The sequence below is a fragment of the Bubalus kerabau genome, chromosome 4 (genome assembly GCF_029407905.1).
Source record: "Bubalus kerabau isolate K-KA32 ecotype Philippines breed swamp buffalo chromosome 4, PCC_UOA_SB_1v2, whole genome shotgun sequence".
In the NCBI taxonomy this organism is placed as follows: domain Eukaryota; kingdom Metazoa; phylum Chordata; class Mammalia; order Artiodactyla; family Bovidae; genus Bubalus; species Bubalus kerabau.
Genome location: NC_073627.1, coordinates 105,555,104 through 105,578,923, shown reverse-complemented (window position 1 = coordinate 105,578,923; position 23,820 = coordinate 105,555,104). Strand labels below are relative to the sequence as shown.

Below are 23,820 nucleotides of genomic sequence, written 5' to 3'. Positions count from 1 at the left end.
TTAAGTTGTTGGTGAATAAGGTATTTGCAGTGTCTCAAACTGTTTCCATTCCCCAGAGATTACTTGCTGATTACAAAGACAGCAAGTTCCTGCAAGTGGGGAAATCTGGCAGGTGCAACCCACCCTAAATGATCAAAGTGACATCATGTACCTCCTGATGTGATGTGCTGATGACACAACAATGCTTACATAGTATTCCTGACAAAAATGCATAACCTGAATCTAATCATGAGGCAACAATCAAGCAAACTCAAATTTAGGGGCATTCTAAAAAACAGCTTGCTTGTACTCTTCAAAAGAGTCACTGTCATAAAAGACATGAGGAACTGTTTCAGATTAAGGGAGAGTAAGTATACATGAAAACCAAATACCATGGATGATTCACCCTGGTTTCTGGATCAAAAAAAGATTATAAAATTTAATATTAACTGTATATTAGATAATAGTATTGTATCAATCCTGAGTTTCAACCATTACATTGTAGTAATGTCACTGTACAGATAATATACGCCAAGTATTCGAGGTCATGAAGAAGTGAAGTCACTCAGTGGTGTCCAACTCTCTGTGACCCCATGGACTATACATATAGCCCACCAGGCTCCTCTGTCCATGAGATTCTCCAGGCAGGAATACTGGAGTGGGGTTGCCATGTCCTTCTCCAGGGGATCTTCCCGACCCAGGGATCAAACCTGGGTCTCCCGCATTGCGGGCAGATGCTTTACCCTCTGAGCCACCAGGGATGATGTCTGCAACTAACTCTAGAATGGTTTAGATGTGGGGGTGGGGGTGGGGGGGCAGTGGCTGAGGAGGTTGGGGAAAGAGAACTCAAATGTGAAGAAATGCTTACAAATGGTGAATCTGGGTGAAGGAATCATTTTATTCTTGCAACCCTTCTGAGGATTTAATATTTTACAAAATGAATATTTTAAATATTAAAAAATGAAGCTCTAAAACTGAATATATAGAGAATAAACTTATGTTCACAGAGGGGAATGGGAGGGGAGGGGAAAGGGACAGATAGAGAGTTTGGGATTGAAATGTATACCCTGCTATATTTAAAGTAGATAACCATTGCTGGGGGGAAGGATGGGGAGAAGGTATAGTCAGGGACTTTGAGATGGACATGTACACACTGTTATATTTAGAATGGATAACCAACAAGGACCACACATGGAACTCTGCTCAAGGTTATGTGGCAGCCTGGATGGGAGGGGACTTTGGAAGAGAATTCAGTTCAGTCCAGTTCAATTCAGTTGCTCAGCCATTTTCAACTCTTTACGACTCTATGGACTGTAGCATGCCAGGATTCCCTGTCCATCGCCAACTCCCAGAGCTTGCTCAAACTCATGTCCATCAAGTTGCTGATGTCATCCAACCATCTCATCCATCTGTCATCTGCTTTTCCTCCTGCCTTCAATCTTTCCCAGCATCAGGGTCTTTTCAAATGAGTCAGTTCTTCGCATCAGGTTGCCAAAGTATTGGAATTACAGCTTCAGCATCAGTCCTTCCAATGAATATTCAGGACTGATTTCCTTTAGAATTGACTGGTTTGATCTGCTTGCAGTTCAAAGGACTCTCAAGAGCCTTCCCCAACACCACAGTTCAAAAGCATCAATTCTTCGGTGCTCAGCTTTCTTTACGGTCCAACTCTCACATCCATACATGACTACCAGAAAAACCATAGCTTTGAGTAGATGGACCCTTGTTGGCAAAGTAATGTCTTTGCTTTTTAACATGCTGTCTAGGTTGGTCATAACTTTTCTTCCAAGGAGCAAGTGTCTTTTAATTTCATGGCGGCAGTCACCATCTGCAGTGATATTGGAGCCCCCCAAAATAAAGTCTGTCACTGTTTCCACTGTTTCCCCATCTATTTGCCATGAAGTTATGGGACCAGATGCCATGATATTAGTTTTCTGAATGTTGAGTTTTAAGCCAACTTTTTCACTCTCCTCTTTTATTTTCAAGAGGCTTGTTAGTTCTTCTTCGCTTTCTGCCATAAGTTTGGTGTCATCTGCATATCTGAGGTTACTGATATTTCTTCCTGCAATCTTGATTCCAGCTTGTGCTTCATCTAGCCCAGCATTTCTCATGATGTACTCTGCATATAAGTTAAATAAGAAGGGTGACAATATACAGTCTTGACATTCTCTTTTCCCAATTTGGAACCAGTCTGTTGTTTCATGTCCAGTTCTAACTGTTCCTTTTTAACCTGCATACAGATTTCTCAGGAGGCAGGTAAGGTGACCTGGTATTCCCATCTCTTGAAGAATTTTCCATAGTTTGTTGTGATCCACACAGTCAAAGGCTTTGACATAGTCAATAAAGCAGAGGTAGATGTTTTTCTGGTGTTCTCTTGTTTTTTCAATGATCCAGCAGATGTTGGCAATTTGATCTCTGGTTCCTCTACCCTTTCTAAATCCAGGTTGAACATCTGAAAGTTCTTGGTTCATATACTGTTGAAGCCTCAGATGGCAAATTTTGAGATTACTTTGCTAGCATGTGAGATGAGTGCACGGAGAAGGCAATGGCACCCCACTCCAGTACTCTTGCCTGGAAAATCCCATGGACAGAGGAGCCTGGTAGGCTGCAGTCCATGGGGTCGCTAGGAGTCAGACACGACTGAGCGACTTCAGTTTCACTTTTCACTTTCATGCGTTAGAGAAGGAAATGGCAACCCACTCCAGTGTTCTTGCTTTGAAAATCCCAGGGACGGGGGAGCCTGGTGGGCTGCCGTCTCTGGGATCGCACAGAGTCAGACATGACTGAAGTGACTTAGCAGCAGCATTGAGATGTAGTTTGAACATTCTTTGGCATTGCCCTTCTTTGGGATTGGAATGAGGACTGACCTTTTCCAGTCCTGTAGCAACTGCTGAGTTTTCCAAATTTGCTGGTATATTGAATGCAGCACTTTAGCAGCAGCGCCTTTTAGGAATTGAAATAGCTCAGCTGGAATTCCATCACTTCCACTAGCTTTGTTTGTAGTGATGCTTTATAAGGCCCACTTGACTTCGCAGTCCAGGATGTCTGGCTCTAGATGAGTGATCACACCATCATGGTTATCTGGGTCTTGAAGATCTTTTTTATATAGTTCTTCTGTGTATTCTTGCCACCTCTTCTTAATACCCTCTGCTTCTGTTAGGCCCATACCATTTCTGTCCTTTATTGTGCCCATCTTTACATGAAATGTTCCCTTGGTATCTCTAATTTTCTTGAAGAGAGCTCTGGTCTTTACCATTCTATTGTTTTCCTCTATTTCTTGGCATTGATCAAATAAAGAAGAGAATGGATAGATTGGAAGAGAATGGATACATGTATATGTATGGCTGAATCCTTTTACTCTTCACCTGAAATTATCACAACACTGTCATTCAGCTTTATCATAATACAAAATGAAAAGGTTTAAAAAATAGGTAAAGTAAAGGAGACTTTATCAGGACTTCCCTGATAGTCCAGTGGTTAAGTATCTGCCTGCCAGTGCAAGCAACACAGGTTCAGTCCATACCCTGGGAAGTTCCACATGCCTTGGGGCAACTAAGCCCATGCCCCACGACGACTCAGCCCCTACTCTAGAGCCCAAGAACCACAACTACTTTAGCCTGTGCGCCCTAGAGCCCGTGCTTCTTATGTAACAAGAGAAGCTATCCCAATGAGAAGCCTGCATACCACAACCCCTGCTCACCACAACTAGAAAAAGCCTGCTCAAAGTAATGAAGACCCAGTGCAGCAAAAAATAATTTTTTAAAAAATACAATAGATAACCAACAAGGACCTAATGTATAGCACAGGGAACTGTGTTCAATATTCTATAATAACCTAAAAGGGAAAAGAATTTGAAAAAGAATAGAAAAAGAGCATGTATAGTACATTTTGGTAAAATTCAAATGCAAGTAGCTCTTAATAGTGCTATGTTATCAGCAAATTTCTATCCCAATAACTGTATTGAAATGTACTTGATCAATAATATAATGAATAAATTAATATTAATAAGTTACTTAGAACCAAAATTCTCTCTAGTTACCTACGACTCACAGACTAATTCTGTTTGGTGCACCCACAGGATTAGCCCTTATAGTAGGTTTTTTGGTGTGTTAAATCAGTCACTAACTCATAAACACTAGGGACTTCCTAGGTGGCTCAGTGGTAAGGAATCCACCTGCTAATGTAGGAAATGCAGGTTCAACCCTGGCATTGCAAAGATCCCCTGGAAAGAAAATGGCAACCCACTCCAGTATTCTTGCCTGGGCAATCCCATAGAAAGAGGAGACTGGTGGGAAAACAGTCCATGAGGTTGAAAAACAGTCAGACATGTCTTAGCAACTAAATAACAACAATAAACATTAAAATCATGATTTTTTTTGCTTCTCTTGAAAAATTGAATCAACAACACAGGCTGAAATGCAGCCGCCGCCACCCCCTCTTTTATGGGTCGTATTTTCTACAGGTCACTGAAGTCGTCACCATTCTGAGTCTCGCTCTGACACAGCCTGCTTCACTTTCTCCAGTTCATTCATTCCAGTTACTCACCTGGCCCCCAAAGGAATTTGAGTTTGTGAGCTCTCATTTAGGGAACAAAGAGGAAAGTGAATCACTATCTGAGGAAAAGAGTTGCAAAAGAAGTAGAACTTGAAAAAGCATCTTAAACCCAGCATACCCCAAACTGAATCACCGATTTCTCCTTCCTACACCATGCCCACTTAATTGACAAGCCAAAAGTTGAGGGATTATCCCTGTTGTCTTGTCTTCCTTTCCATCAAAAGATATATAACTTCTACCCCTAAATTCTATAGATTTACTTCCTAAATATTCTCAGACCTGTCCATTTAGCTCTATTTTCAACACTGAAACCACCATCACCCCTAAGGCTGCCACAACCACAACCACCATGGGCATCACCAACAACAGTATCACCATCTTACCACTGCAACGGCGACCTCATCCTAAGCGCCCACCATCCTATGTCTAGACAATTCTGTGATTCATCCACATTCATTCTGGTCTCTCTTCAGTCTGGTCACTACACTGAAGGCAAAGTGAATTTTTCCAAGATGCAAATTTTGAAGCCTGTCTCCTGGTTAAAACTCTTCAATGGTTCCCACAGCTCTTGGTCTAATGGGAAAACTGACTGAAAACCCTACAAGATGGTCCAGAGCTCAGCCATCTCTGTAGCCTCATTTCCTATCTTTCCCCCTCTGCTTTTCCATTCCAGCTATCCCAGTATTCTTTAAGTCTCCAATACTTAGCATAATCCCTTTTTAAAAAAATCTCAGGTGCCCAAAACTGGATTACTCATAATCCTTAGTTTTCACACCATTAAAATTGGCTGGTATATGGCCCTCTTTATTTAAATAATCTAATGAACTCTCTGGAACTTCCCATCCAGCCCAGTATCTAGAACACCATGTTTTACAAAAATTTACACTTTGCAGGTCCCTTTATGAACCTCCCATCCCTTCCCCCATGACTCCTCCTCTGAATTTTCACTCTGTAAATTTTCTGCTTATTTTTCATTGCCTTAAAAAAAAACACACATATTTGTATACCCAAGCAATGTGCTGTTTAATTTTTGTTTATAAACTTTATTAAAAGGTATCATGAAGTATAGCTTTTTTTCCCACCCAACATTATGTTACCAATATTCATCTACAGTCATGAGTCCCAAGTAGTTGTGAGTAGCATGCTGCTGCTGCTGCTAAGTCACTTCAGTCGTGTCCGACTCTGTGTGACCCCATAGATGGCAGCCCACCAGGCTCCCCCATCCCTGGGATTCTCCAGGCAAGAACACTGGAGTGGGTTGCCATTTCCTTCTCCAATGCATGAAAGTGAAAAGTGAAAGGGAAGTCGCTCAGTCATGTCCTACTCTTAGCGACCCCATGGACTGCAGCCTACCAGGCTCCTCCAACCATAGGATTTTCCAGGCAAGAGTACTGGAGTGGGGTGCCATTGCCTTCTCCAGTGAGTAGCATAGAGTTACTTATTTTTATTGCTGGGTAATATTCCATTAGGGGATTCCCTGGTGGATCGGTGGTAAAGAACCAGCCTGCAATGCAGGAGGATTAGGATGGTGTGCTCAGTCATTTCAGACTTTTTGCTACCCCATGGACTATAGCCCACCAGGCTCTTCTGTCCATTGGATTTTCCAGGGAGTAATACTGGAGTGGGTTGGCATTTCCTCCTCCAGGGGATCTTCCTGACCCAGGGATTGAACCTACATCTCTTGTGTCTCTTGCACTGGCAGGAGGATTCTTTTTTCTTTTTCCCCTGGGGAGTCATGAGGATGTTTTTGTTTGGTTAGTTTCATTTGGGATTAATTAACAAATATTAATATACATGGATAATATTAATGTTATTAATATTAAATAATATATAAAATATATTATTTACATAAATAATTTGTGATTATTATTTAACTGATATATTAAATAATAATTTAATATATAAATTATTAATGTGGGGAGGGGCAAGGGGCATACACCTCAGTGGGGGCGCACACATGTGGGACTGGAGAAGGGCAGGGGCAGCACACAATGCTACACAAAACAGCCACGTCTAACAGATGAAATAATCATTCCAGGGGTGGGCAAGCGGGACAGCGGCCGCAGAGTTTGGGTGTGGCAAAGGGAGAAAATTGAGAGCTAAGGGAGAGGGGCCTGGCCCAAGATACTGTGCACTTTCTGCTCCCACCTCTACTCCCACCACCTCCCCGCCTCTGCACAGCGCAGGAGCCTTGGCCTTCCATCTGTCCCTTCCTCCCTCCTGTCCAGAGGCCTGAGGGGCACCCTCTCTGCTCTGAGCCACTAGCACCACCTGGGATACTATTGCTGTGCAATGTTCCATTAGGAGCTTCCCTGATGGCTCAGTGGTAAAGAATCCACCTGCATGCAGGATACATGGGTTCAATTTCTGGGTCAGAAAGACTCCGTGGAGAAGGAAATGGCAACCCACTCCAGTAATTCTTGCTGGGAAATCCCATAGACAGAGGAGCCTGGCGGGATACTGTCCATGAAGTCACAAAAGAAACTGACACAACTTATCGATTATACAACAAAAACAATAAATACCCCATTATGTGAATGTCCCATGCCTGCAGTGCAAATTTTCTTCTTGGTCCAGTTAAGTCTTATTTATCTCTCAGATCTCAGCTCAGGTGTCACTTCATTAAATGTTTCCTTATCTTCATAACCAGGTAAGACCCCCTTATTTATTATAGACCTTCAAAGCACCGTGAACATCCCCACTGCCGTCATTACCACAGTAGCGATTTCACACCATGTGATCTATTGTGACCTGTTCCCCCATCCACTTGGCAATGAGCTTCCTCAAGAGCAGGCTCCATGCTGTGTTCGATTGCTATTAAATCCCTACCTCCTGGCACATCCTAAAGACTCAATAAAAGCTGTTACTTCAATGAATGGATAAATCATGAAAATAAGTATTTACCTCTAATAAATAGTACATCCAAATAAACATGTTCAATAATAACTAACTATAAAAACCAGCCTCACTGCCTGACTTTCATATATTATCAATGCCATCGTCATTCTTTAACAGCTACCTAGGCTTAAAATTGTTGACATTAGGTCTGATTGTGGTATTTCCCTGACCCCTCACAGTTATTTGCACACTCCTGTTCTTTCTCCTTTGAAAATAGTGCTTGGACTTCCTTGGTGGTCCAGTAGTTAAGAATCCACCTTGCAATGCAGGGAGCATGGGTCCACTCCCTGGTCAGGGAACTAAGATCCCACATCCCTCGGAGCAACTAAGCATGCGTGCCAACTACTGAGCCTTTGCACTGCAGAGCCTGCGCCACAACTAGAGAGCCCGTGTGCCACAACAGAAGATCCGAAGTGCTGCAACGAAGTGCCAATGTACCCAAACCAACAAACATTTTTCAGAAAGAAAAGAAAATGGTGCTTACCCCATCCCAACCCAATGTGACTTCCATATGTACTATTTTCAATTCCTGATCATTTCTCATCACCTTATCTATGGTTATACTGTTCCCTCTTCCCAGAGGGTCCTTTCTTCTTTTGTGAGTGTTTAAATCCTACACAGTGCCTACTTCAAATGCCATATCCTCCAAAATACTTCCCTGATTTCCCAGATGGAACAATCGGTCCAGTCTGCAAGCTGTTATCACTCACGACCTTACCCAGTGCTTATTTGTGCATGATCCAAAATTCTTCCGATGTACTGGAACACACACGGGCTCGTGTTCACATCTCTCTCCTGCTCCTGCACCCAGCCCTCCTCTGCCCTCTCAAGCCTTCAACAGCTGTCATCGGTCTGGCTGTAGAATTCACACACACTGCTCTGCCCCTCTGTGGCATGAGACCTTAGTGAGACAGGCTCCACCACGGGGGTGGGGGTGTTTGGTGAGAAAACCCCTCTAACTTTGGGTTAGGTTGCTGGCAACCTGAGTTAGGTTGCTAACGTTTTGGCCACAGCTAAGAAATCAGTTCTCTCATCAGTTTCTCAATAATAGTTCATACTTTGATCTCTATCTATCTGCTTTCCAGGTCTCATTTCTCAATTGGTAGTTAATTTGGGCAGGGAAGAAAGAGATTTATTTTACTGACTTCCTAAAAACCACAACTATAAAGTAATATGACACTTGTGTTTAAACAAACATACCAGAACTTTCAAACTCAAATGAGGGATGATGCCCTTCAAAATAGTCCCCTGAGGAATTGACACATTATCCCAATACATCAAGGCTACTCTGGTTTAAAATCTTTTGGATGTATCATGAGGGCCTGTGCATCTTATCTGAATATCTTTATTGGTCTCAAGTCACATCTGAAAAGGGCAGATTTGAGTTTTTAAGATAGCAAAAAGTCATTTGAAACTAAGGTGAATGAATTACTCGGCATTTTGGATCAACAATGGGAAGGAATAAAAAAATAATGAAATGTGCATGTGTATGTATGCGTGTCATAATTGGAAAAGTGTCCTAAAAATGCTTGTACAAAAGTGACCACTGTAAAAAAAAAAAGTGGCCACTGCGAAAAACAACACTCTCTGGTTATGTAGAACAAGGTGTGTTTATTATTATATAAATTGTTTTACAGCGATGCTGAGAGCATAGAATAATGACTTTTTCTAAAGGCACAAATATGGAGTCATTTACCTTGCCACTTATTTTCTGTGTCATCTTAGACACATTATCTAATTTCTTTCAATGTTAGTATTTTCATTAGTAAAACCAAATTAATAATAACACCCATCATAGGTACTTCATAGGATTGTTTTGAGAACCATATGAACTAAAACAGGTGAAAAAGCTCTTTGGCAACCATCAGATCAGATCAGGCTCTCAGTCGTGTCCGACTCTTTGCGACCCCATGAATTGCAGCACGCCAGGCCTCCCTGTCCATCACCAACTCCCGGAGTTCACCCAGACTCACGTCCATCGAGTCAGTGATGCCATCCAGCCATCTCATCCTCTGTTGTCCCCTTCTCCTCTTGCCCCCAATCCCTCCCAGCATCAGAGTCTTTTCCAGTGAGTCAACTCTTTGCATGAGGTGGCCAAAGTACTGGAGTTTCAGCTTTAGCATCATTCCTTCCAAAGAAATCCCAGGGCTGATCTCCTTCAGAATGGACTGGTTGGATCTCCTTGCAGTCCAAGGAACTCTCAAGAGTCTTCTCCAACACCGCAGTTCAAAAGCATCAATTCTTCGGTGCTCAGCCTTCTTCACAGTCCAACTCTCACATCCATACATGACCACAGGAAAAACCATAGCCTTGGCTAGACAAACCTTTGTTGGCAAAGTAATGTCTCTGCTTTTGAATATGCTATCTAGGTTGGTCATAACTTTCCTTCCAAGGAGTAAGCGTCTTTTAATTTCATGGCTGCAGTCACCATCTGTAGTGATTTTGGAGCCCAGAAAAATAAAGTCTGACATACAAATGTTAGTTGTGTTATGGAAGCTAACATTATGATTAATATTCTTCCTTGATTGTTTCAAACTTTTTCCTCTGCTTTGACATAGTTTGGCAGCAGATCTGGATTCTGAAATATCTCTTCATAAAGAGACTGAGGTCAATCTGAACACATATTCCAGGATTCAAGTAAATTGCTAAGGAAAATGCAAGGAAGGAGGGACCTTCCAATGACTCAGTAAGCACCAATTTCTATAAATCATTTGACTTGTTTTGCACCATTTTCTGTAAGTCACTTAATTTGTTTTGGCTTTGTGTGATTTATCTCAAGTTTCTGAGAAAAAGGAGAAACTTTAGTCATCATTTTCTCTTACCTTGATTTAAAGACTAAAAAGATGTACCCATATAAGTTTAAATAACATCTTTACCCACTGACTGGCAATTAACAATTACTGAGAACTTACTAAATGCTGAGTAATATGTGAAATACTTTAATCCTTAACAACACCCTGATACCCTAGGTACTATTTTTGTCCCCATTTTACAGACAAGTCCAAGGAATCACTGAGAAATGCCACCCAGTGGGTAAAAGCCTTAAGCTGGGATGTGAACACAAACGGTGTGACTGCAAAGCCCATATTCTGTAGCACACTCTTGACCTTTAAATGCATAAACTGGGTTTTCCAAACTGCAAACCCAATCACATTTTTTTCCTCCTTTATGTTTTACTTTTGAGGCTAGCATAGGACCTATTCTGAGGCTGTTTGTGTATCCCTGACGAGTGACAAGTTCCCTTGAAACCACTTTAAAGAGTAGAGGACCCCCTAATGTGGTGATGAGAACTCTCAGAAATGTGCTAGGGCATAACACTGGGTAAGCATGAAAGAAAGAAAGGTTCAAGGAAGAACATACAGTTCATCTGTAGATGAGATCAGGCTCATTCAGGGAGGTATGGCCACAGACCAGTTCATCTTTAAATCAGCATTTGCACTGAACTTTCAGAGCCTACTAGGAATTTTTACTAAGCCCAGATCCCAAAGTCTGTCCTCACTTAACATTCTGGTTACTCTCCATTCTCTGATATCTGTCCCTTTCCTGGAAAACACCTATGTTTCTGCAATCACCTCCAAAACAAAGGATGTCTTTCTTACCTTCTCTAACTCTCATCTGCACTAAAACAAGAAAAAGTGTACTTTAGATTCACTTTCACCTAAGGCATTGAAAGCAACTCCTTTATATTTTCATATAGATACTATGTTTTGTTTTTTTTGTCAGTTATAAACGGAGTCCTGTTCATGATATGAAACTTGAGAAAGAAAAAAATAAAAAGATACCCTGGATGAGCGAACTACATGTCAATTATCTGTGTCCAAAAGCTTAACATAATATCTGGCACTTGGAGGTGCCCAAAAAATGTTGACAAGGAGTGAATTTTTTAAAGATCCACGAGCACTCAATGCCAATGGTCTCCATTGCTGCTATACGTCCAGGGCATTGATCCCTGGTCAGTAACACATAGTGGGTACTTGCAAAATACACAGTCCTCCATCAGGTACAGTGAAGAGGGCCTCGGCTCACAGTGGGCCTTGGGCACATGTCTATTGAATCACACACAGAAAAAAGAAGATCCTGCCCAGTTAGGAGCAGACTACACAGCACACATCTACCTCCTCACTAGATGCTGTCTCCACCCACTTCTACAGACCCTGCCAATTGTTAAGGCCAGCCCACATGCTTCTATAGAAAGCATATTCAGCCTTCTGTGGGAGGCTGAATAATACCCGTCCACACATAATATCCCTACATCCTAATACCTGGAACCTGTGAATGTGTTACCTTAATGGCAAAAGGGAATTTGCAGATATGATTAAGTTAAGGATATTAAGGTGGGGAGATTATCCATGTATGCCTGATGTAATCAAAACAGTTCTTTTAAGAGGAAGGCAGGAGGAGTCAGATTCAGAGAAGGGCAGGTAATACAATGATAGAAGCAGACACTGGAATGATGTGCTTTGAAGATGGTAAAAAGGGCCACAAGCCAAGGAATACAGAAGGTCACTAGAAACTGAAAAAGGCAAGGAAACAAATCCCCCTCAGAGCTTATAGAAGGAACCAGCCCTAGTGACACTTACCTGGTAGTTCAGACGGTAAAGAATCTGCCTGCAATTTGGGAGATGCAGGTTCAATCCCTGGGTCAGGAAGATCCCCTGGAGGAGGAAATGGCAACCCACTTAAGTATTCTTGCCTGGAGAATCCCACGGACAGAAGAGCCTGGTGGGCTACAGTCCATGGGGTCACAAAGAGTCAGACATGACTAAGCAACTAACACTTTCAGTTCAGCCCTACTGACACCTTGACTTTAGCCCTGTGAAACTGATTTTAGACCTCCGGCCTCCAAAACTAAAAGAGATTATATCTGTGTTAAGTCACTAAATTTTGGTAGTATGTTCCAGCAGCAATAGGAAACTAATATATCTCTCTAGCCCTCAGGGACACTTTGATCTCTCCCTTCTGAGTTCTGATAAAGTTTGAACACATAACATAGCATTCAGAACTTCATAGAACCTGTTTCTTCATCCAGGTATAACTGTCATTTGGGGCACAGACTTTTGCTGTACATGTTAATTTCTCAGAGGGGGGAATGTCTAACTTGGAGCCAGCTTACTGAAAGACTTAGCAGATACTTTGGGGGGAAGAAGTAAATACGCCATTATATCAATATGAGGGAGATATCATCCTTTGATCTTACAATTAAAGTATGTCATTTAAAAAATTGAGTCTGTTCAGATTAATGGATAAATAAGATGTGGTTTGGGACTTCCCTGCTGGTCCAGTGGTTAAGACTCTGAGCTCCCAATGGAGGGAGCATGGGTTTGATCCCTGGTTGGGGAACTAAGATCCCACATGCTGTGTGTCAAATAAATAAAATAAAACAATTAAAAAAAAAAAAAAAAGAAGATGTGGTATGGAGAACTCCCTAGTGGTCCAGGGGTTAAGACTCTGTACTTCCACTGAAGAGGGTGTGAGTTCGATTCCTGGTGGGGGAACTAAGATCCCATGTGCTATGTAGTGCAGTCAAAAATAAAGTTAAAAAAATTTTTAAAGATGTATATATATACATATATATATATACACTCATATATATACATATATATAATGGAATATTCAGTTCAGTCGCTCAGTTGTGTCCGACTCTTTGTGACCCCATGAATTGCAGCACGCTAGGCCTCCCTGTCCATCACCAACTCCCGGAGTTCACTCAAACTCATGTCCATCGAGTCAGTGATGCCATCCAGCCATCTCATCCTCTGTTGTCCCCTTCTCCTCCTGCCCCCAATCCCTCCCAGCATCAGAGTCTTTTCCAATGAGTCAACTCTTCGCATGAGGTGGCCAAAGCACTGGAGTTTCAGCCTTAGCATCATTCCTTCCAAAGAACACCCAGGACTGATCTCCTTTAGAATGGACTGGTATTACTCAGTCATAAAAAACAATGAAACAATCTCATTTGCAAGCAACATGGATGGACCTAGAGATTATCATACTAAGTGAAAGAAGTCAGACAAAGATAAATATCATATGATATCATTTATATGTAGAATATTAAAAAAAACATACAAATGAACTTATTTATAAAACAGAACAAACTTATGGTTACCAAAGGGGAAAGGGGGAGGGATAAATTTGGAATTTGGGATTAACAGATACAAATTAGTATATAAACAATAGATTAACAAGGACCTACTATATAGCACAGGGAACTATATTCAATATATTGTAATAACCTATAAAGGAGAAGAATCTGAAAAATAATGAATATATTTATGTATATCTGAATCATTTTGCTGGACATCTGAAACACTATAAATTAACTATGTGTTGTGTGTGTGTGTGTTTAGTCACTAAGTCATGTCTGACTCTTTTGTCACCCCATGGAGTGTAGACCACCAGGCTTCTCTGTCCACGGGATTTCCCAAGCAAGAATGCTGGAATAGGTTGCCATTTCCTTCTCCAGGAGATCTTCCCCACCCAGAGATGACACCTGTGTCTCCTGCATTGGCAGGCAGATTCTTTACCACTGAGCCACCTGGGAAGTCCTGAACGTACTTAATACAAGTATATAAGTGTACTGAACTGAACACTTACAAATGGTAAAAATGGCATACTTAAAAATGGCATATAAATTTTATACGTATTTTACAACAATTTTTTTTATAATGAAGTCTGTAACTACAGTGGGGACAAAGAACAAAAGTGATTTGGAAATGTACTCAGGCTGAGAGCACCTGCAGAAGAGGGAGATACGGTGCTTGGTTTGGGAGGACAGAGGGGCTGGTACTGGTGTGAGGGATCCATGGCTGTGGGCATGCCTGTCCTCTCACAGTGACACAGTTTTCCCTCCTCCTTCCAAAGGGAAAAATGATTCCTTCAACAACAACAAATATAAATTGAATACTTTGTGCTTACACTGGGGGTATGGTACTAAAAAAGATATATAGCTTAGTGTCAAATGGGGGAGAAAGACATAAAACAAATAATCACATACGGAGGTTACAATCTGATCCATGTCAAGATCTGATGAGGAAGTGAGGTATGAACCAAGAGTGAGAAATAAATGAGATTCCCTCATAGCTCAGTTGGCAAAGAATCTGCCTGCAATGCAGAAGACCCCAGTTCAATTCCCGGGTTGGGAAGATCCCCTGGAGAAGGGAAAGGCTACCCACTCCAGTATTCTGGCCTGGAGAATTCCATGGATTGTATAGTCCAGGGGGTCGCAAAGAGTCGGACACAACTGAGCGACTTTCCCTTTAACGATGCAGGGGGTGGAAGTGAGAAGGGAAGTGAGAAGGAAGTGAGAAGGACCTAGAAGGTCCTAGGCAGAGAGAACAGCAGGTTTCTAGGACCTAAACAGAGCAGTGAAGCTGAGAGAGCAAAGAAGCAAGATGATTCTGGGAAGGTGGCAGAGGGCAGGGCCTGGGGCCATGTTCACACCTGTGGTCTTTGTCCTAAGAGCAAAGAAGAATCACCGGAGTTGTGTTGAGGGTGGGAGTAGGGGAGAAAAGGAGGTTGAGCTGTCATTACCAGATTTGCAATTTTTTTTTTGGAAAGGGTCAAAAGAGATGTGGGGAGACCAGTTAGGAGGCTACTTCAGTAATGCATGCAAGGGACAATGGAAGTGAGAGGATAGGGAAGTGCTGCAAAAGATGAGGAGACTAGGGATATTCAAGTGAGATTTAGGTAGATATATCTTGAGATGAATCAGACATTATGATATTGTGATTTATAATAAGAAATTGTTAAATTAATTAAACAAGAAGGCCATTAGACTGATGTGACTCTAAGGCTATGGTGACATAGCTACATAAGCAAATCAAAATCTAAGCTTATAAATGTTCCAAGGTTACAAAATTAAAACCACTAAGCACAGTCAATCATGAACAACTACTAGGCTTTAAGCTATCACCAATCAGTAACTTCCTTACTTTTCTTCTGCTTTTTCTCTTAAAAATCCTCTCTTTAAGCTTCCACTATGTTGGTGCTCTTAACCACTTCTGGTTTGGTGCTGCCTGATTCAATCTATTTTTGCTCAAATAAATGCATAAAAATGTTAATGTTTCCATTTATCTTTTGACAGTTTTGACATCAGAAGAGGGGACTGAAGGAAAGTCCCTGCAGTCCCCAGGAGAAATGAACAACCAGGGGAAGCTACTTGCTGAGCCCCCTGAATTTGCTGCACCTTTGGAGGTGCCGGGTAAGTACTTCTCTCCTACCTCTGCGGTTTTTGCATTTTGAACTTTCAGACTTTATTTTAACATTTCTTTTTCCAGACTGGGTCCAGAAACTGGCCAGAGTCAGACTGGGTTCAACTTAGAAACCAGTCTACTTCAACTGGATGCAGACCAATATGAAGCCTCAGGTGAATAAAATTTTGTGTTAAGGCTGAACAAGCAGGTTAACTTTACCAAAGATAATTTTGAATTACAGCGGCCACAGAAGAGAACTTCCAACCTAGATAAACATCCATTTCAGAGGAGCATAGAGAAAATGGGGTCTCAGCCAATTGAAGGTAGAGGGAAATTTCTTTTCCTCCTCTATGGTTTCTGGTGGCCATGATGAGACCCACTGGAACACCCTCATTTGCTTCAGAGCCTATAAATGGGATTCTGGAAAAACTGGCAGAAGCTAGCAAAGGGTGAGAATTCATACCAAACTCAGCCCTTCTAGATCTCTATCTATGCTGCCTGGTCAAGAGAAGAAGGTAAAATTTCACATTGTCCTCTCCATTCCAATCAGATTGGCAGGCAGAAAAAATTTTTTTGAGAATAAGGTCTTTGAATTGTGACTTGTAAATCTGCTTTCAGGTAGCCATTGGTTGCCAATCCTTTCTCTCCCAGGGACAGCTACTCCCTTCTTGTTTGCCTCATTTTGTGTCACGAGAACTTGTCTTGGCAACCATCAGGCTGCGGGCAGAAATGTGGGTCTCACCCTATTTGTGGCTAAGGTCTTACTCACTGCTGCCAGCTCTCAGGGAAATCATCTGTCTTTCTTTCCTTTAGCAATCTTGGGGAGTGGCTCTGGATTTAGGAAAACAGTATCTTTTGTACCTCTTTAGGGATGCGTCGTAAGCCCATGGTGTTACTCGGTACTGCCAGAAAAACCTACAAGACATTTGAAAGGATTCTTTAAAGTAATTCTAAGGTCAAAAGTTGGATAAACTGGAAGCTAATATTCAGAGCCTGATAGGAAGAGTTTTTTTATTTTGTTTTGTTTTGCTTTTGTTCTTTTGTTTTTAAGGCCTTTTCCCCTAAGCTAAAAGAAATTATGTACCCAGAAGGGAAGAAAAACATTCAAAGGCAAACAGCTCTAAATCAAGAATATAGGGATCTTTGGCCTCCATATTAGTTAAAAAGAACTTCTCCTTGACATAAAGAAGGGAGATAAGGCAGTTGGATGGGTCAGCCTTGATATCATTCAAGCAGCAACCCAATTCTTTAAGGAATTAAAAATAACTGTACTTGTCTTAAAAATCAAGTCTTTATAAGAACCAAACTGCTGCTCTAGAGACAATTCAAAGCCCACCTATCCATTTTACCAAACCCGTTTCCTCTATGCATCTCAAAAGGCTTGTAGGTATTGTACTTTGGAGCAAAAGTCCTTCTTGAAGGAAGCTGAATTATTTCCCTATGTCTTTGAAATGTAAATGTTCTACCCAGTCTTCTCTTGGGATTGAGGACCATCTCTTTGAAAAGCAAACTTCAGGGAGGTAAATCTAAATCAGAAGAGAAAAATAAAAGTGGGGGAAAGGCTATTTGGAAACTAAACAAATGAAAAATCTTAAAAATCTTCTCCACAATATTAGTAAAAGTTTAAGCCAACTGAGAAAGTACACTTATATCATCTGGAAACACAATTTGGAGTCAACTATTCCATGGACTATCCATGGGGTCGCAAAGAGTCAGAAACGACTGAGAGACTTTTACCTTTCTTATATAAAACAGATGTATAATATTTTTCTATCTCTGGATAGTATTGCAAAATTAGTTTATAGAGAGCTCTATTTAACTGGCTTAATGATAAGCATGGGGAATTCCCTGGTGCTCCAGTGGTTAGGACTTGGAGCTTTCATTGCTGAGGGCCCTGGTCAATCCCTGATAGAGGAACTAATATCCACAAGCTGTAGGCTGTAGTGCAGCATACAAAAAACAAAGACAAACATGCACATATAAATTGAGAAATTAAGTATACTCTCAGAAATATAAACACTAACTCAAACATTTTTCAACTTCACATGATTTAGGATAATCTTTGGTAAGTAAAAGGTCATTTAGGTTCGAACCCAGGTTTCCTGCATTGCAAGCAGATTCTTACCCATCTGAGCCACCAAGGAAAGCCCTTAGGTTTGTTAGTTTAATTAAAATAGGCATATCTTTAGTGTTATCAGCATTAAATATAATACTCTTACTTTAGGTTACTAAAATTAAAAAAAACAGGTTCTGTTACAGAATTTGTCAATAAGAAATATATCTTAAGATAATGGTGAGCTGTTTAATATTGTATAAAATTTTCATGAGTAATCTAAGCATAATTGTTAAGAACAAGCAAATTTAATAGATTAAGGTAAGATAAAAGTTTATAAATGAACTTTTAAAGAATAATTATGCTTTATGGTATACTTACTTTAAAATAGTTTCCAAAATCTTTTTGGTAACTTGAAATCTTAAAGCTATACTGAAATGGAGGGTTAAATGATTGATATTCATTGAATATGTAGATCACTCCAAAATAAGGTAAAGTACTGAAATATTAACTACTGAGCATAGGTCTACCTGCTTTGAGGTTATTACAGAGGAATTCAAGATAATTGGATCTATTAGAAAACACGCTTGTGTTCAGTGGAAAATGATGCTATGAGGGAGCATATGCTTCTAGAAATTATGAAATGTATTTATAAATTTGCCATATAAAAAATCTGTTTGTTGCTGGGGTAAAAGACAGTTCATAATTGCTTCCTTCTTATTTTTCACTGTAAATTATGTTCTTAAGGATTAAGAATTCTAATTAATGTGTAATTAAAACCACTAAAATAATAAGGAAAACAACTCTATGCAAGGAAAGTAAGATGTATGTTTTTGGCTAAGAAAAGGTTATGAGGTATGGAGATGCACTTTTGTTAAGAGAAATGAAAGTAATTTTGTTCTAAAGTAAAGCTGGTTACTTCAGAATGGGAAAAAAGAGAACAAAAAGAACTAAACTAAATGGATATAGAAAGTTGGGAAGAGAGAAAAAGAGATAAAAGTTTACCTTGGGTAGTGAAGCTAGCTAAAATTGAATTGTTACCTGTCAAACCTCAAGGTGAATCAGCCATAGGTATACATATGTCCCCTCCCTCTTGAATCTCCCTCCTATCTCCCTCCCCATCCCACCCCTTAGGTTGATACATAAAACAAAAATTCTGTAAAGCAATTATCTTTCAATTAAAAAAATAAATTCTTTAAAAATTTAATTTTTATTATAAGGATATTTAAAACAAACTTTATTATAGTAATATGCTTATGTAAAACTAAAACTTAATTCTCCTTTTATCTGCTAAAATGACAAAGTTTTCTGCTCTTGATAATAAGAGATTCTGATTTTTCTTTACCTTTTAAGTAATCTACCTAGAGCAAAGATTTTGTGTTTTATTAAAATAATTTCCTGTGATTTATATTGTCTTTATCAGGTCTTTAAATACTTAAAACTGAGTCTTCTCAATATTAAAATAGCTAAGTTTGTTCACAACTATGTAAACTTCTGTATTTGCCTTTAAAATCTTTGTCACTTTGGAGAAATAGATAATTAAATATATCGTTTCATAACGATCTGTGATCCTATTTAGCCAAAACCTTTTGATATTTTTGCAAACTTCAAATTCTAAATGAAGTCTTTTTGACCTGGGAGTAATTTCCCCTGGAAAATCTCCAAAGACTTGTTCTCTCTCCTTTTAAAAAGAGATATTAAACTAGTTAGGCTTATTTTACATTTATAATACATGGGAAGCATTGTCAAATAAGAAATAATAATTACATTAGATTTGTATGAATATATGATATCAATATAAGTGTCCTAGAAATTTGGTATGGCCTAGTATGTGACCCTATGGACTGTAGCCTGCCAGGCTCCTCTGTCCATGGGATTCTCCAGGCAAGAATACTGGAATGGATCGCCATGCCCTCTGCCAGGGGATCTTTTCAACCAGGGATTGAACCCCATGACTCTTTCATCTCTTGCACTGACAGGTGGATCCCACTAGCACCACCTGAGAAGTCCCAGGATAATGTTATCACTTGTAGTCCTAGTGATTATCTTAAAATGTTGTATGTCAAAGAAATAACCAAGTTTTCTTGTCAATAGCATTATAATGAACTCTCATGAGATATTTAACCATGGCCATTTTTAAGTCTTTTATCATTTACATTGTTTTACTCTGAAGCTTTTGCAGAAATGCTCCTGCAAAAGTACTTCATCTTTAAGGAGAATCATGGAAGGGACTCTAACAGATAGAGGTTTCTGTTAACTTTCAAATCATACCACTGAACTGAGTAAGACTTTGCAGAATTCTAATGGAGAAACTCATAACTTCATAAAACTGGTAACAAAAGATCAAGGTCAACAAGAATTAATTACATGGGACTGAATGAACTGATGAGGATGATTATACTTTTTAAGATTTTTGTTTGAAACACTATGGTTCTTTGTTTCGTTTTCCCAAATTTTAGGAAAACTTTTTCTCTTTTATGCTATTCAGCAAATTGGTAAAAACACATTTTTGTCAAAAAGATGAAATATTTATCTTTTTCTCCCTATCTGATCCCTCTATAATTCAGAAACTCTATTCTTATTTTCATGGCAATACAGTTATATGCATAAGTTCAATAAGAACCTGTCCTCCTTGTTACAGGACACAAGTGGAAACACTGGTATATTACAAAGGCTTTGACTAGAATGTAATATTTGAGAATGTGGATAAATCAGATATGGCCATACAGTTTTAAGAAACTAAAGTTGACTTTATGGAGTCAATAAAAGCCTCTTGGGAAAACTGCCCTGGTACTTTGCTTACAGATTACCAGCAGCTTTACCAGATGAGTAAGGAAGGTCACTTTCATGGCATGCCCAGGAACCTCAAGATATTTTGCATACTTCCAGAAGGGAGAAGTCACTCAAATCTATAGGTAATACAGGCAATCAGTTCAGTTCAGTTCAGTCATTCAGTCATGTCCGACTCTTTGCTACCCCATGGACTGCAGCACGCCAGGCTTTCCTGTCCATCACCAATTCCCAGAGCTTACTCAAACTCATGTCCATCGAGCCAGTGATGCCATTCAACCATCTCATCTTCTGTCATCCCCTTCTCCTCCTACTTTCAATCTTTCCCAGCATCAGGGTCTTTTCAAATGAGTCAGTTCTTCATATCAGGTAGCCAAAGGATTGGAATTTCAGCTTCATCATCAGTCCTTCCAATGAATATTCAGGACTGATTTCCTTTAGGTTGACTGGTTGGATCTCCTTACAGTCCAAAGGACTCTCAAGAGTCTTCTCCAACACCACAGTTCAAAAGCATTAACTCTTCAGTGCTCAGGTTTCTTTATAGTCCAACTCTCACATCCATACATGACTACTGGAAAAACCATAGCTTTGAGTAGAATGGACTTTAGTTGGCAAAGTAATGTTTCTGCTTTTTAATATACTGTCTAAGTTGGTCAAAGCTTTTCTTCCAAGGAGCAAGCGTCTTTTAATTTCATGGCTACAGTCACCATCTGCAGTGATTTTGGAGCCCAAAAAATAAAGTCTGTCACTGTTTCCATTATTTCCCCATCTATTTGCCATGAAGTGATGGGGCCAGATGCTATGATCTTAGTTTTCTGAATGTTGAGTTTTAAGCCAACTTTTTCACTCTCCTCCTTCACTTTCATCAAGAGGCTCCTTAGTTCTCCTTCACTTTCTGCCATAAGTAGGTGTCACCTGCATATCTGAGGTTACTGATATTTCTCCCGGCAATCTTGATTTCAGCTTGTGCTTCATCCAGCCCAGCATTTCTCATGATGTACTCAGCATATAAGTTAAATAAGCAGGGTGACGATATACAGCCTTGACGTACTCCTTTCCCAATTTGGAACCAGTCTGTTGTTCCATATCCAGTTCTAACTGTTGCTTATAGGCAATGATTGATGGTAAATCCTTGGCTTGTCTTCTTAGCCTGGAGATGGTTTTAAAAGTCCAATCTAAGATCCCTTGTGAAAAGTTCCAGCAGAGTGTATATGGTCAGTGACCATTACTATTTCTCTTGTGTAAATAATCAGGTCAAGTTTAATGAGACTAAGATTATTCTGCAAACAAATTAGTCTCACTATTATGATTATCTTTGATAGAAATGAAGATGGTCCCTGGAGAAGGAAATGACAACCCACTCCAGTATTCTTGCCTGGGAAATCCCATGGACAGAGGAGCCTGGTGGGCTACAATACATGGGGTTGCAAAGGGTCTGATACAACTGAACTATTGAGCAAGCTTGGAATCTAGAAAGATGGTACTGATGAACCTATTTGCAGGGCAGCATTGAAGATGCAGACATAGAGAACAGACTTATCGAAACAGTGGGGGAAGGAGACAGCAGGACAGATTGAGACAGTAGCATTGAAACATATATATTACCATAGGTAAAATTAGATAGCATGTGGAAATTTTCTGTGTGATGCAGGGAGTTCAGATCAGGTGCTCTGTGACAACCTAGAGGGGTGGGGTGGGATAGGAGGTGGGAGGGAGTTTCAAGAGGGAGGAGACATTTTTATACCTATGGCCAAAACCAACACAATATTGTAAAGCAATTATCCTCCAAAAATTAAAAATAAATAAATTTAAATGAAATTTAAACAAAACACAAAAGATGATAGGTAATACATTTAAAAAAAGAAATGAAGGTGATTACAGAGGGAAAAGCTGTATTTCAGCAAAAAATTAAAACACAATATTGTGGATATCATATTCTAGCTCTCTTTATTGTCTTTGAGGTGTTGTTATATATCTATAAATCAAACTGGATCCTGAATTCTTCTAGTTTTCTCAAATATCTGGCTATTGGCACTCTCCCAATAGTTATTGTAGTCTCCCTGGTATACTATGTTCTCTCAAGGTTGTATATTGTTACCCTGCCTATTTAACTTCTATGCAAAGTATATCATGTGAAATGCTGAGCTGGATAAAGCACAAGCTGGAATCAAGATTGCCAGGAGAAATATCAACAACCTCAGATATGAAGATGACACCACCCCTATGGCAGAAAGTGAAAAGGAACTAAAGAACCTCTTGATGAAAGTAACTCAACATTCAAAAAACTAAGATTATGACTTCCAGTCACATCACTTCATGGCAAATAGATGGGAAGCAATGGAATCAGTGACAGACTTCATTTTCTTGGGCACAATCTGTGGATGGTGATTGCAGCCATGAAATTAAAAGACTCTTGCTCTTTGGAAGAAAAGCTATGACACACCTGGACAGCATATTAAAAAGCAAAGATATCACTCTGCCGACAAAGGTCCATATAGTCAAAGCTATGGTTTTCCAGTAGTCTTGTATGGATGTGAGAGTTGGACCATAAAGAAGGCTGAACACCAAGAACTGATGCTTTCAAACTGTGGTGCTGGAAAAGACTCTTGAGAGTCCTTTGGACTGCAAGGAGATCAAACCAGTCAATCCTAAAGGAAATCAGTCTTGAATATTCATTGGAAGGACTGATGCTGAAGTTGAAACTCCAATACTTTGGCCACCTGATGCCAAGAGCCAACTCATCAGAAAAGACCCTGATGCTTGGAAAGACTGAAGGCAGGAGGAGAAAGGGCAGCAGAGGATGAGATGGTTGGATAGTATGACTGACTCAATGGACATGAATTTGAGCAAACTCTGGAAGCTAGTGAAGGACAGGGGAGCCTGGAGTGCTGCAGTCTATGGGGTCATAGGGATTTGGACACATCTGAGGGACTGAACAACAAGGCAGCAATAGTACTACTATCAGATGGCCTCACTGCACTTGGAAAAACAGAAACGAGATGGGCAATGAGATGAATAACAAAAACCATTCTCCATGGATCTGACATAATAACCTTAGTTTCACAATGAGACAAGAACAACTTAACTCTGATAGTGACTGACAGTAGAGTTAATATCAATTTTGTGATGAATCTCTCATGTGTGAGAAGATGACAAAAAAGGGGGAAATGGTTAAACTAATTTCACAGGGAGGCCACTGGACAGATTTGGTAATAATGCTATGTTGACTATAAAAATCTCTCCCCAGGAGGATGAGATGAATGGAGAGAGTAGCATGACATATATACTAACATCTGTAAAATAGATAGCCAATGGAAATTTGCTGTATGACTCAGGGAATTCAAACTGGAGCTGTGT

At 40.0% G+C, this 23,820-nt stretch overlaps 1 long non-coding RNA gene across 1 annotated transcript in view; it reads right to left on the bottom strand.

The window, feature by feature from the left end:
- Window positions 1–10,000: 10,000 nt before the first annotated feature.
- The window catches only part of LOC129651568 (uncharacterized), a 30,462-nt gene continuing 16,642 nt past the window's right edge, over window positions 10,001–23,820 (bottom strand). Inside the window, exons 2-4 of the long non-coding RNA XR_008714202.1 lie at window positions 16,482–16,535; window positions 12,012–12,086; window positions 10,001–10,213 (exon numbers count right to left, since the gene is read on the bottom strand). This is a non-coding gene — a long non-coding RNA (uncharacterized LOC129651568). The remainder of the gene's footprint in view (window positions 10,214–12,011; window positions 12,087–16,481; window positions 16,536–23,820) is intronic.